Here is a 14209-nt window from a genome sequence, read left to right as displayed (position 1 = left end):
AAAATAAACTAGATGATTATTGCGCTCAAAGGGAGAATGAATTCACTATGTAACATTTTAATATAATAAAGCTGGCTCATCCCCATCTCTAACACAAATGTGTTAGAGCACTCTAAGTTTGTCTTCTCCTGCTGTGTCTCGGTGCGTTTGTAACATATAAACAGTAAGGCTATTGAATAATAATAATAAGATAATAATAACAATAATAATAATAAAACATGTCTGTGATGATGCATTCACAGGGATTCAGTCAATTAATCCACCATATATTACATGCCACATGTTGATAAGACTATTATTCTAATAAGATTATGATTTGATTGTGAATCTGATTCCATTACTGACTTTGATTCCATCTATCCTTCACTTGGCAAATACAAACACAGTTGTTCAGTTGTTCAGCCACTCATTTTACAAACCACACTGCCCAGCAAACAAAAGTTAATCTGATGACAGACACACACAACGAAACCTTCCAACTTAACATGTGATGAAAACCCTAACCCTGTGCCAGGTCTGCTTAATATAAATTTCCCCAATATTGTATTTAGAAATGTTCCTATAGACCTGGTTGCTTGTTTCTCTCACATAATCTGGCAACAGCGCTCGCGAGCTAACGTTATTGATCCAAGTCAGTGTTAACACAATTACACACACAACTACACACACAAATGTCAACGAAACCTATTGACTACTTAGAACTGCATTTGGACCGAATGTTTGAGGGGGAAGAAGGCTTTGTGGCGAATTTAAGGGAGGCAAACGTTAGCAGGGAGCTAATATATGCTGCTCCAAATCATTTACGTTATTATTTAACATTAACACAAACTTACACAGACGTCTTTTTCGGATAAGAAATGTGGTTCCACTTCCAGTCCAAAACACGAAAGAAGACAGCAAAATATCTGGAGATGTTTTACTAACTATAACTATATGTTAGAACAGCTGTGTGGTGTAGCCGTAATGGCGGATCTCAGACTTCTGCTCAAAGAAAGAACTACTACCCCACAATGCATTGCGCAAAGGAAAACATACCTTCAAAATAAATGACTAAGACTAAGACACAGTTTGACTGTATATTCTAACTTCATTTTACATTTTTTTCTATCAAATGGTAGATAATATGATTAACTCTTGTTTCCCTAACTCCCTAATTATTTTAGTTATGTCACAAATACAATTTTTAGGTCATAATAATTATATTATTATTATTATTATTTTCTATTATGCCTAATGTTATTAGGCATTTTTGAATAACGTTTTAAAACAGTGAAAATAGCCGATCTACATCGACAGGTTGTGAGCTTGTAAATCTTCACTATTTTAAAATGTTTTTCAAAATAAAATAAAAATGCCTAGACCTAATCAGACAGGCAGTAACATTGTAGTGACACATTTTTGTATCATTATACAAACTACTGCACTCTGTTACACTAGCCTAAACGAACCTGAGTATAGGTTAGAAAAAGGCTAATGCCAAGGACAATTGTTTTCAGTTAATCTAACATGGTTCACTTCAAATGGAGTTTGAAGTTATACTGTAATCATGGGCTTATATACTACAGTCTGATAAAAATGAGAGCAACATAGAAACTGTCTGGGGTGAAACACAAAAGCCTGAGTAGAAGACGTTAAAATTACCCAAGAAGTGCTTTAGATCATTCATAAAACAGACCGTGAGGATTGTACTGTATGTGACAACAATAAATATATTTTGTCAGTCCTTGTATCGTACAGTAAACCAAGCTTTCCACAGTAGCTACAGTCACTGCATGTCTGCTTGTCTGCTACCTGTAAAATAAATGCATCAAGACAATGATTCCTGTATTCACCTCCCAGCAGTAGGCTACCTCCCTACACAAGTTGTATCAAGTTGATTGATTGATTGATTGATTGATTGATTGATGTACTATTAGTAAGACATGAGAAACAGTACATGGAAGTACAATTCAAATTATCAACTCGTATCTATGTCTCTAATATGACCAGATAACAACACACACCAAGACATTAGGAAAAGGAAAAAGGAGAACAAAACAGAACCAGAGGACAAACTCAACGATATGTTCATGCAACAAAAAGTCACGACAAACTAGGCCTGCTGAATAAGATGGTTCAACTGAACTAGTAGGATAGTACACTCACTACACTTATAATGTTCTCGGAAGTAGGCCTACAGAAGTTAACAGTATTATTATACAGATCCTAGTAGTTTGTGAAAAAAAATTCATTTTCGCATTTCCAACCAATTTAATGTCCTTATATAGCAGCTTCTCGGTGTGATAAAAAGATGTTAACCTCCTCGGTAAGTAGACTGGGATCAATTCACTTTGCAGGTTGCTGATCTGGGTCTGGAAAGGATACGGAAACGGTGTGATAGTGTATTATGTGATTGAAAATAACCGGATACAGTAGGCGGGCTTTAAACCGGATGTGAGTACTGAGCAGTAAATAGAAAGCAGCTTTCACACAGAGCCATGTGTATCTCTGCAGTAAATCCACTAGATGGAGCCATTACTACATAAAACGGACCATATTTTGTGTGTGAAACATTTGTGCATTCATTGTTCCAGAAATGGATCTCATCTTCATGTCGGACAAATAAGCACAACCCACCTTAATATTAAGATTAACTTGCACCCATTATAATATAAAGTATAGCTCACCACTGATTTGCAGCTAAAATAATTTATTTGCCCGTTTTAAACGATGCCCTACCTAAAGGAGTAAGGGAGTGTAAAACCCTACTCACTTTCAAAACTGCCCTAAAGAATCAGCTTCAGGAGGCTGCAATCCCAAACTGGCCCCTGTCAAAGTCTTAACCTACCCCCCCCCCCTGTCTATTTTCTATGTCTATTGTACATATTTCTTCTTTTTCATACCAGTAATACCAGTAAGCTGATTGTATGATGTTCTGCATAGTAGTGTATATTTGTACGTCTTCTTAAAATGTCATCATGATTTGAGTGCACGGAGATCTCATTTTAAATAAGCCAAGTGCTTTTATGAGTGATCCAGTTTAGAGGACATTGTATTGTGAATTGTACTTCCATGTACTGTTTCCATGTCTTTCTAAATAAAGTATTCAATCAATCAATCAAAAATAAACTAGAATTGTTTGTGAAATATGTAGCTATCAGAAACTTTTAGAAAATAAAGTATTACAATAAAAGTGTCCATCTCAAGCAGCTGTCAACTCTCGTGAAATTAATTTATGTCAGAAAACTGGCTGTAGATGTAGTGTAGGGGGTCTTCAACAGGGGTCAGGTCTCAGAGTTCCTATCTCACAAATAGGGGAATAAAAAAATATCCCCCCCCCCACATTTCTGAAAAGGTTTGACTTTTTATTTGTATTTTTTATGTTCCAGATGTCAATAGGCTACATCACTGATGGGTCTATTAAAAAGAAAATGTACTTTGTAATTTGTACTTTTTTGAATAATTTTGAGTATTTACTTGAGTATATACTGTTTAGTGGTGGAAAGTGACTAAGTACACATGCACTCATATACTCAATACTTTTACTTCTACTCCACTATATCTCAGAGGCAAATATATAAATATTACTTTTACCCCACTACAATTATATGACAACTTTAATTATTAGTTACTTTGTAGATTTTGATTATTATTATAAAACATACATTATACCCACACTTCAGCCCTGTATACATTTCGGCCATTTGAATATAGCCGATCTACAAGCCACATTGTGAGCTTGTAGTCGTAGATCAGCTATTTTCAAAAGATTTTGATATATTTTACTTTGTACTTTTGGTACTTTAAGTACATTTTGATAACAATACTTTTGTACTTTTACTTAGGCACATTTTGAATTCCGGACTTCAACTTGTAAAAGAGAATTTCTACATTGCAGTATTGATGCTTTTATTTAAGTGAAAAATGTGAGTAATTTTCCCACCACTGCTTATGGGCGTGGTTACTGAGCAGCTGTTCCAGAATATTTTCTCTTCAGCTGAGTTCAATCAGAGGTTATTAGTGTCCTTGCAGGTTGCAGTAGTTTTAGCTTTCAATCACTTTCGTTTCGATTAAAAACAACAATATGGTGAGTGACACACTTCTGATCACTGCATTTACGTCGAACGTTTGATTGATTGATTGATTGATTGATTGAATACTTTATTAACAGTTTGCAAAAACAACTCACGTGGTGGCTCTAGTATTTAGAATTTACTTGAGTAAAAAGTACAGAAGTATTGGCATCAAAATGTAGCCTACTTAAAGTAGCCTACCAAAAGTAAAAGTAGCCTACTCATTATACAGAAATCTTCCATTTCATGTTCAAAGTATACAATCTTTTGCTCGTGTTGTGAGCTTTGATCTGCTATTTTCAAATGGCCGGAGTGAAGTCTATGTGCTGAAGTGGTTATATTAATCATAATGTTATGTTTTGTAATAATATTTAAAATCTACAAAGTAACTAGTAGGCCTACTAAAGTTTTCAGATAATTGTAGTGGAGTAGGCCTAAAAAGTATAATATTTGCCTCTGAGATGTAGTGGAGTAGTAGGTGCGGCCTATATATAAGTTTAAGAACTGAAGACTTAAGTACAGTAGGCTACTTGAGTAAATGTAGGCTACTTTACACCACTAATGGCTTACATTTCTACAGATATCATGTAATATGCCTGTTTTAACCAGGGGTGTACTGTGGATGTTTGAGCTACAGTGGAGCTATTCGTTACGTGCACGCGTGCATGCACGTCGCGTTTACGCGCACGCACGTGCACATAGCCATGCTATAGAGTTGAAATGTCTGCGAAATGTTTTCTTTTCTGGCCAAAAAAAAGTGTATTTTAGTCGTGAGGTGGGGGGCTCCGAGTGTCCCCACCAAGGAAAGTAGGCTTTCAACATTCATTTTACGAAAAACAGGGTGTACGCAAAGATGATTTTAAACTCTCCCCTGTGAAAACAGAAGAGGTGTTTAAAAAATTTAGTGCTCTTCATCAACACAAAGCCACAGGCCTCGACAATATCCCCGCCAAATTTCTAAAAGACTCGGCCGCCTCCATTGCTCCAATCATTACCCACATAATAAACCTCTCCATCATACAGGGACGGGTCCCTAACGATTTCAAAAAAGCAAGGGTGACCCCTCTGTACAAAAAAGGAAACAAATTAGACCCTGGCAACTACCGCCCTATTTCTATTCTTAGCTCCATCTCGAAAGTCATGGAAAAAATAGTCTAACAGGTCGATAAGTATCTTGCCGAAAAAAATTTAATCTACAAATTCCAATCTGGTTTCAGAACAAACCACTCCACTGACACATGCCTTCTCTATTTGAACGACTCTATCAAACAAGATGTCGACAAGGGCAAATATATTGCGTCAATCACCCAATTATGATCAATAAGCTCAAAGCAATAGGTTTTGATGATACGTCAGTGAACTGGATGAGATCCTATCTGTAAGGGAGGGAGCAAGTGGTGGAAATAAACGGCACCCAGTCCCCCCCCCTCCCTGTGACTTGTGGTGTCCCACAAGGAAGTATACTAGGACCTTTACTGTTCCTGATATATGTGAATGACATGTCATCGGCCTGCGACTGCAAGCTGTTCCTGTTCGCAGATGACTCGGCCCTGCTAGTCTCGGACAGGGACAGGCTGCAGGTTGAGAAAACTCTCAGCTCCGAACTCAACAAGATCTGCATCTGGCTCTCAGACAACAAACTTTCATTACACCTGGGTAAAACTGAATCCATCCTCTTTGGGTCCAGTCCTAACCTTAGCAAGGCAGAGAGTTTCACGATCAAAGTGGGTGATGATGTCATCAAAAGAAAGGATGAAATTACCTACCTGGGCTCCATCTTGGAGGCAAACCTCTCTGGTAACAAAAACGCAGAAAAAGTGATCAAAAATGTCAACCAAACAACACGCTATTTGTGGAGGATTGATCGCCTAGTCAGTAAGAATACTCTGAAGATTCTTGCAGGGGCCCTCATTCAAGGTCATTATGATTATGCATGCACTTCATGGTATCACAACACCTCCAAGGCCTTAAAAACAAGGCTCCAAACATCCCAAAACAAACTTGTAAGGCTACTTCTTGGCCTCAATCACAGAACCCATCTAACCCCTGCTCATTTTGCTAGGATTGGATGGCTTAGGGTTGAGGACAGAGTACAGCAACTTGCTATGGGCCTGGTCTTCAAGATACACCACAACATTGGGATCCCCCTGTATTTGTCAAAATACTTCCAAAATGTTAATGCAGTCCATGATCATAACACCAGAGGCAGCTCCACGGATCATGTTCAACCCAGATTTGGCTCAACTAAGGGTATGAACTCGTTCTCATGCTATTCAACAAAAATGTGGAATGCCCTACCAAAAGGAGTAAAGGAGTGTAAAACCCTACTCACTTTCAAAACTGCCCTAAAGATACACCTTCAGGAGGCTGCAATTCGAAAATGGCCCCTGTCTAAGTCTTAACCTACCCCCCCCTACCCCCCCCCTCCTTCATTTTCCTCTTTTGTATATATATATATTTTTTCTCTCGTCATACCAGTAACCTGAAAGCTGATTGTATGACATTCTGTATAGTAGTGTGTATATCTGCCTGCCTCTTATATTTCATCATGATTTGTGTGCATGGGGTTCTCATCTTAAACAAGCTTAGTGCTTAATGAGGGTTTCCAGTTTAGTAGACCTTGTATTGTGAATTTGTACTTCCATGTACTGTTATGTACTGTCATGTACTATTCTCATGTCTTTCTAAATAAACTACATCAATCAATCAATCAATCAATCAACATCTTAACCGTCTTTGTTTTGGTGAGTAGTGAAAGTGTATTTTTTGACTAAAGACGAGAGGCTGCGCAGCCTGCGCTACGGGGGGTGTGCGAGCAACGGCTCTAAAGTAACATAGCGTTAAGGAGAACTTCTTCTAACGCTATGGACCAGAGCTCTCAGACATTTAATTTAACCTCTTTAAAATGGTCAATACTTAGTAAACCTGACCTTTCACTCTGTACTTTGTCTTTTTTTTCTCTTCACACCAAAAACCTCTTTGCCAAAAATAGCCGATCTACATCGCCTGGCGATGCGTTTTTAACGCTATTTAACACTTATTTTAACCAAAGTAAATCACTTACCCTACCTTTAAAACAAATATCCTATCACACACATTTTTGGCGGCCCCCCTGTAGTAACTCTGAGGACCCCTAGGGGTCCCGGACCCCCTGTAGCTACTAGACGTCCTCTTCTCATCCTTTAGTCCTGAAGTTGTATGCATAGCTATTAGATAGATAGTGTGCAGTGGTGGTTCTCAAATGTATATTTGGCTGAGGAGAACTCATCTGAAAATATTCTGTGACAGGGACCCCCAGAGAAACATTTGTGTTGTTAAAATGTTTCAAAAGAATATTTTAAATGTTTCACTTCACATTTTTTAAAGATCTATGTTTTTTTTAACTAGACGATTTACAGCCCTTGAACGTCATTTTGCTAATGGCTGTATGCTTCTAGAATTAAAATATATTCTGCAGCCTGTCCAAATATCACAAAGAATTTAAGCACTGCTCTTTGTTATTGCCAACAGTCGTCTTGACTCACTTCATTGACTCACTTCATTGTTCCTATTGTTCCAGACACGTTACATGCCAAATGGCTTCCCTCTGCCTGAGGGCAAGGACATCCCAAAACACCCTGTTTGTAGGAGGGCTTGACATATATGTGAGTTGGATCCGATGTCTGGATGGTGTTTACATTTTGAGTTATGTACTGTAGCTAAGCTTAGAGCTGAACATTTGATCTGGAACAACATAACAGAAGGGGGGGGGGGTTCAGTGTCTTGCTCAAGGGTACTTCAAAAGGACGTAAGGATTATTGATCGATTTGATTGATTGATTGAATACTTTATTAACAAGTTAACAGTACATGTATTACAGTTATGATAAAAGGATAACGCTTTGTTTCCATTGTGGTACAACAAAAACATTAAACATGTCATCTGGCTGTTCTCTAAACCAGTGGTTCTTCAAAGTGGGGTCCAGGGACCCTCAGGGTTCCTTGAAGGGGATCCAAATGGACCCTTACGGGTCTGTAGCTCTGTCATGGGGTCCTTGAAATTAAGAAGATTGAGAACCACTGTTCTAAACACGAGGCCTGCCGGGTTATGATATGATCATTGTACTGCACTGGGTACACATGTAGATGCAACAGTAAATATGGGAGCTTAAAACCCTATAAATGTAGTTGTTCAGAATCCCTCCTCCTGTAGTAAATCTCTTTGCCCGATCTACAAGCTCACAACACGTCACAAGCTTCAAGATCAGCTAATTTAGCCAAAAGCTGGCCCCCAGAATAGGGCTGCTAGGGTTCATGGGGCTTAGAAAGACCAGTATGACAGTTAACCTGCTTATAATGTATTTTTATTTTGTTCATTCATGGTTGTCATCAGGCGGATGAAAGTGAAATCCGCAAAATATTTGAGGAGTTCGGCCTGATAAGGAGGGTGAAGCTTGTCTACCGCGGAGGGAGCTTCTTAGGGTGAGCATTACAGTTGAATACATGGCAATCAGAATGTTTGTTTTGGACATGCATGCAACAGAAATAAGTAAGGAGAAAGGCATCTTTTTCAATGAACATTACATTGGAAACATAAAATCATTTATTTTTAATCATCTATTTTGAGAACTAAGTTTTGGTCTCTTTTTCAAGATATGGCTTCATCTCCTTTGACGAAGATGTCAACGTTCAGAACATTACTGAAGTAAGTATTACTTACCCAGCAGTGGCTCACAAACGTTTTCACATCAAGAACCCCCAAATAGTCAATATATGTAGGGTTAAAGTGGTTAAGCTGATTTTGATTCTGTATTAACTAATTTAGAACTCCCCCAAGGACCCCTGGGGGGCCCGGAACCCACTTTAAGAACTACTGTCTTACAGTATCACTCTGCAGTTATTGTTTGGTTTGTTTATACATAATTATAACACCTTCTATGTACTCTCTTTACTACAGCAACAGATTTATTTCAAAGGGAGGAAGCTGAAGCTGGGCCCTGCCATCAGGGGAAAGAAGCCCCCCCCCCCGTATGTACACTACTGATCAGCCATTTTATTTGATCCTTCCTAAACTATTTGGAGCAAAGGGAGAACTGAACACTTAAATTATGCTTTATGTTGTCATTCTATGTTTTAAATCCAGCTTTTGTCACTTGATTTTATGTTGAAGACAACAACAAAATCTGTAGATTCAAACACTGAGTGTATTGTCTGTTTTCCACACTCTGTAGAAGTCTTATGGCCTTTTCAGATGGGGAGCGATCAGCAGTCAACCAAATAAACAAACTTTTGTTTGTTTGTCCAAAAACAGGCCTACATGCGTTTCGGCAGGAAGGCCATCCTCAGCATTACTGCTGAGTAATGCAAATGCGTGTATATAGGCCTGTTACAATGAATAAAAAATCGCCTAATCACAATTATTTGAGATAATCACAATTATGCTTCATATAGACATCAATTCCATGTTGAAAAGGTTAATACATTTTCTATATTTTCAAAACTAGTGGAAATAGATCTGCAAGCTCGCAACGCTTCCTGATTCTTTCTTTTTATTATAAAATGATTAAATATGTCAGTCATTTCTGTATATATTTTAATTATTTTTCATATCTGCTCTGTGGAATCTTTAATTACAAAGCCTAAAAACACAACTTATATATTCCAATGTTCAATGCTAAAAACACAAAATAAATCGTTAATCGCAATTATTTGTATGACAATTAAGCATCAAGTAAAATGTCATCATGACAGCCTTAACTACAGTATATACTATTTGTCCTGTTTTGTCACCACCCAGGTCTGATTGGCCAGGCTCCTGCGATACGCCCATCCCAGTATATCTGCTGCCATTGCGGTTCTGTGGTCAGTAGCCATTATGGTCCGCCACCTGCCATGCACCCTGCACGCTACGCAGTAAGTAACATATTTAGTTGTTAAGCTTATGAATAATATTTGGAGAGATGAGAGGGGTGAATCTGGGCATGTTACAGTGGGCTAAAGGTAGCTGTAGAACAGCCGATGTGAATTTGCTATGTTACAGCTATAAGAGACTCTATCCCCACCTAAAGAATGCTTTTATCCATGTTGAGAGTCGGCATGTCCTGCGGTAAGTAAGTACTGGAAGCTGACGGTAGGTGTTGCGCTCCACCTCAGCAATCCATCTCCCAGGGGTCTAGCGCTCTGTGAAACGGGGATAGACTCCGGCGCTCTGGGTGATGCCGACAATAAGCCTCTCCGACCTATTGTTAGCGGCTGTTCTACCTTGCATTCCCCAGTCAAGTCCCCAGATGTATCGGTAGGCAGAGATCTCCGATTCGCAGTGCGAGACTAGAGGACCGTTGACTGATTTCTATTGGCAGTTCAATGTTAAATGAACAATGAATTATTCCCCTTATCCTAAACCTAAATTCCTTGACAAGTTAAGACCTGCAAAATGTTCTCACTTCACAGGACACACACACACACACACACACACACACACACACACACACACACACACACACACACACACACACACACACACACACACACACACTGCACACACTGCACGTGAGAAAAAGGCCCTAGACCACTGGTTCTCAAAGTAGGGTCCATGGACCCACAGGGGTCCTTGAGAGGGTTTCAGGGGGTCCAAAGCTAAATGATTGATAGTTAGTAACCAAATAGACCCTTAAAGATTTCTTTGCTATCTTTTAGTTTTTGATACTTTTTAACAGTTTGCAAACAGTACAGCAAGTACAATTATGCAAGCAATGCTAACACAAAAAAGTCTTGTTTCCATTGTGGTTCTATGTCATAATCAATTCTAATACTGAGAGAGATATATTTGGTTCGATTTGTGCACTCTCTGAGTCATGGCGGGTCCTTGAAATTAAAACGGCACTGCCCTGGAATAGTTACATACACCTGCTCCTCCTCCCACTGCCCCCTCCCTGTGCACATATAAGCATGTTTTTAATCTGTTTGACCTTTGACCCCTTCTCTCTCCCTCACAGGGCGCTGCACCTCTCTGGCCAGGAGAACCAAGGACACAACAGGTCAGTCAGGTGACTCTTCACAGTCTATGTGTTATACTCAGTGACAGAACTTTGCACCATGGGTCATTGGGGGTGTGTCCACGCCAATTTGACTCTGTACAGGGCGCATTATGTGGGTGCAATGTGTTAACGCCTGGTGCAACACGGCCTGAATTAGTCATGGGTAGGGATGGAGCTCGAAAACCGGGTCCGGGTCCAACCCGGTTTTATCGAGACCTGGGTATCAATAAGCTTTGGGCTTGTCGAGCCTGTTATCGGGTATAGCGGCTAATGATGTCATGTCTAAACGATCAAAACAAGAGGCGATCAAGTAATAAATCAAATCACCCACGCTGGTTCAAACATGTTGGTCCTAAAAGTGTATTGATACCTGCCAACCAGCACTCACCAGGGAAACGAGGAATAGGAATTTGGTTGGCTCACTATTGGATACATCGCCTTTTTTAAGGGGGCCGTAAGGGTCCATTTGGTTCCATTTGTACACTCGGGTGTTTGCGTCGGTTACATGTGCAGTGGAACAATGGTGTTACGAGTGAAACACAAAAAAGTTTCGCTCGTCCTCTTCTACCCAATGTATGTACGTATCTGGTGCATGCAGCCCAGCCTAGTAGCAAGTCTCCGTTGACAATATTAATAATCCAATTGATAATAATCTGTTTGGGAAACTCTCCCTGCGATTGGCTTGTGTCGCCTAGCGTGACATATTCAATGTGCAACGTCTTCTCAGTCTATCGTTGCTGAAAATGGCAGATCTACAAGCTCACAACGTGATGCGATCAGATGCGGTGTGAGCTTGTAGATTGGCTATGTTTGTCCGTCGTACGATGAAGTATAAATTACGCTTTTAAAGTGACGGTACACATTAACCAGTTAAACAGTTTCTTCAATATTATTTTCCAAAAGTAAAAAGGTCACTTGCCTTCTGTCTGTTGAAAAGTACTGTATTTGAAGGCCCTAGTAAAATGTAGTGCAAGTGATATTTTTTGGTTAAAACAAAGAAAAATTATAGAAAGAGTAAATATGCATTTTCTGTTTATAAAGAGCAATTATTAGTAATTATTATTATTACAGTGCTATTCATAATATAAAGCCATTTAACACTTGTTGCACATTAATGACTGGTTGTTTTAACTCTTTGACTGCCAGAGTATTTTCATAATATTCTCACCCAGTGCCAGCGATTTTCGTGTTTTATAACCTTTTCAAGCGGTCACAGAAGTTTTATATCCATTATAATCCATCGTATGGCTGTGTGTAGAAACAAACACGATGTACCAGCTCCCAAAGGGTTACATTTTCAGAGACGATCTGTGTGAAGTAGTTTTCACCAGCTCAACCAGGCTGCAGCCACCATATCCGGCGAAAATGCTCGTATTTCAGCTCAGAAACGAGAGATGTCCCTGTTGGAGTTGATTTCACCTTATGACCCACACAAAGTACCACATACTTGTATAACGGAGGCAATAAGGAAGAAACCAGACCAGGCAGCCAAGGGTATAACGAAACATGTTTGTATTCAGATCAGAGAGACAATCGAAGGTTACAGTATCACGGTTCCGCATCATCGGTCGGCATCTCTCTGTAGTGTAACAGAGAAAGAAGTAGCTTTTAACATTGTCCAGTAACATAAACATATGACATCATAGGATGTGACATCGATGAGGTTCCGGGCGAAGGTGGACTTCTCGGATTGGATGAGAGCGATGGTTACGTCGTCGTCTGATGATGGTAGATGATGGTAGATTATGATGGTGTGACAGTTTTTCTCTGGACTACAGCGTCCCCATGTCTGGGTCAAACACGTTTGACATCTGACTGCTCTGACCTGTCACTGGTCAGATGATGATTTGGGTGACACTAAAGGGAGACAGCTGTAGAGAAGAGCATTCTAGATACAGTGTTCTTAAAACAATAGATAGCAGAGAAAGCCTGCATGAGTTCGACCTTGGCTTGCAGACAGAGAGACTGCTAGTAGAGAGTACAGAGTACTTTTAACATGACTGAGGTACAGGCCCATATGGGACCATTATTAATAGGACATTTTAACCAGGTTATGGACCCTAGACACATTATGATAATTCAGATAAGAGATCAAAATAACTCTATCAAGCCTACATCTTATCATGATTTGGATAGGGTCAAAGGTCAAGCTGATTGTACCTTGTGACATTTATTCAAACCAAGACACAGACAGGCAAAGATTTAAATGACTTAAAGGCAAAAATAAATGGTGTTAGATAACATACACATTTATACTTCTTCAAAAGGACTGTATAATTTATTACTTTATTCAAATAGGAAGCAAAACAGGGTTTATAGTTCATGAAATTCCAAGACACTCCACACGTGTCCAAGTTTTCCCTTTGCATCTTTGCAAATAACTTTATTATAATTCAAAAAAAAATCTCAGCTAATGTCACCGTCCCAAGCAAACCTTTTCAACATGTTTTGTTTAACTGTAAGACAGACAATTTTAGCACAGTTTAATGACCCATGGCAGCAGAGAGATTGAGAGGGAGGGACAACTGACTAGTCTGCAAGTTTTCATATTGAAATTTGACAAGAAACCTACGTCTCCGGTCAAAGATTCTGAACACGTTCAGAAATAGAAAAGTTACCTTCCTCATTGTGAAGCTGCGATCCTGTGCTCTTATCAAGTATAAGTATTTAAAATGGAACGGGACACTTCTGAACCCTATGTAAATTTGTACATCACTTTACACTTTATTTTGGGAAAAAACTTACGTGATATCGTCTTAAAACTCAAGAAATACTTCCTGATTGCATGTAGGCATGTGGGCATCAAACATCTGTCTATCCAAGACACAAGTTGAAATCTGTAAGACAGAATGGAAATCAAATTTACTGTACGGCATGGCAGTAGCCTACAGTTGACTGTAGTATGAAACACAGTTTAAAACAATTTGTTACCAAATATAAAATTAAAGTTTAGCCCTGTATGTACAATTGTATGTACAATTAGCAGGTATTGTGACCTTAATGTTGTCCAGGAATTGGATTAATGGGGGTTGCTTACATTCTCATTCCAAAATGAAACAAACACAAAACACAGCAATTAAACATTAAATCAAATCATATTTAAATCAAATATTCATCAAACTCCCCTCTATTTGACACCCAT

The sequence above is a fragment of the Gymnoscopelus braueri genome (assembly GCF_963280865.1).
Source record: "Gymnoscopelus braueri genome assembly, chromosome: 3".
Classification (NCBI taxonomy): domain Eukaryota; kingdom Metazoa; phylum Chordata; class Actinopteri; order Myctophiformes; family Myctophidae; genus Gymnoscopelus; species Gymnoscopelus braueri.
Note: the sequence above shows the minus strand (reverse complement) of the source record.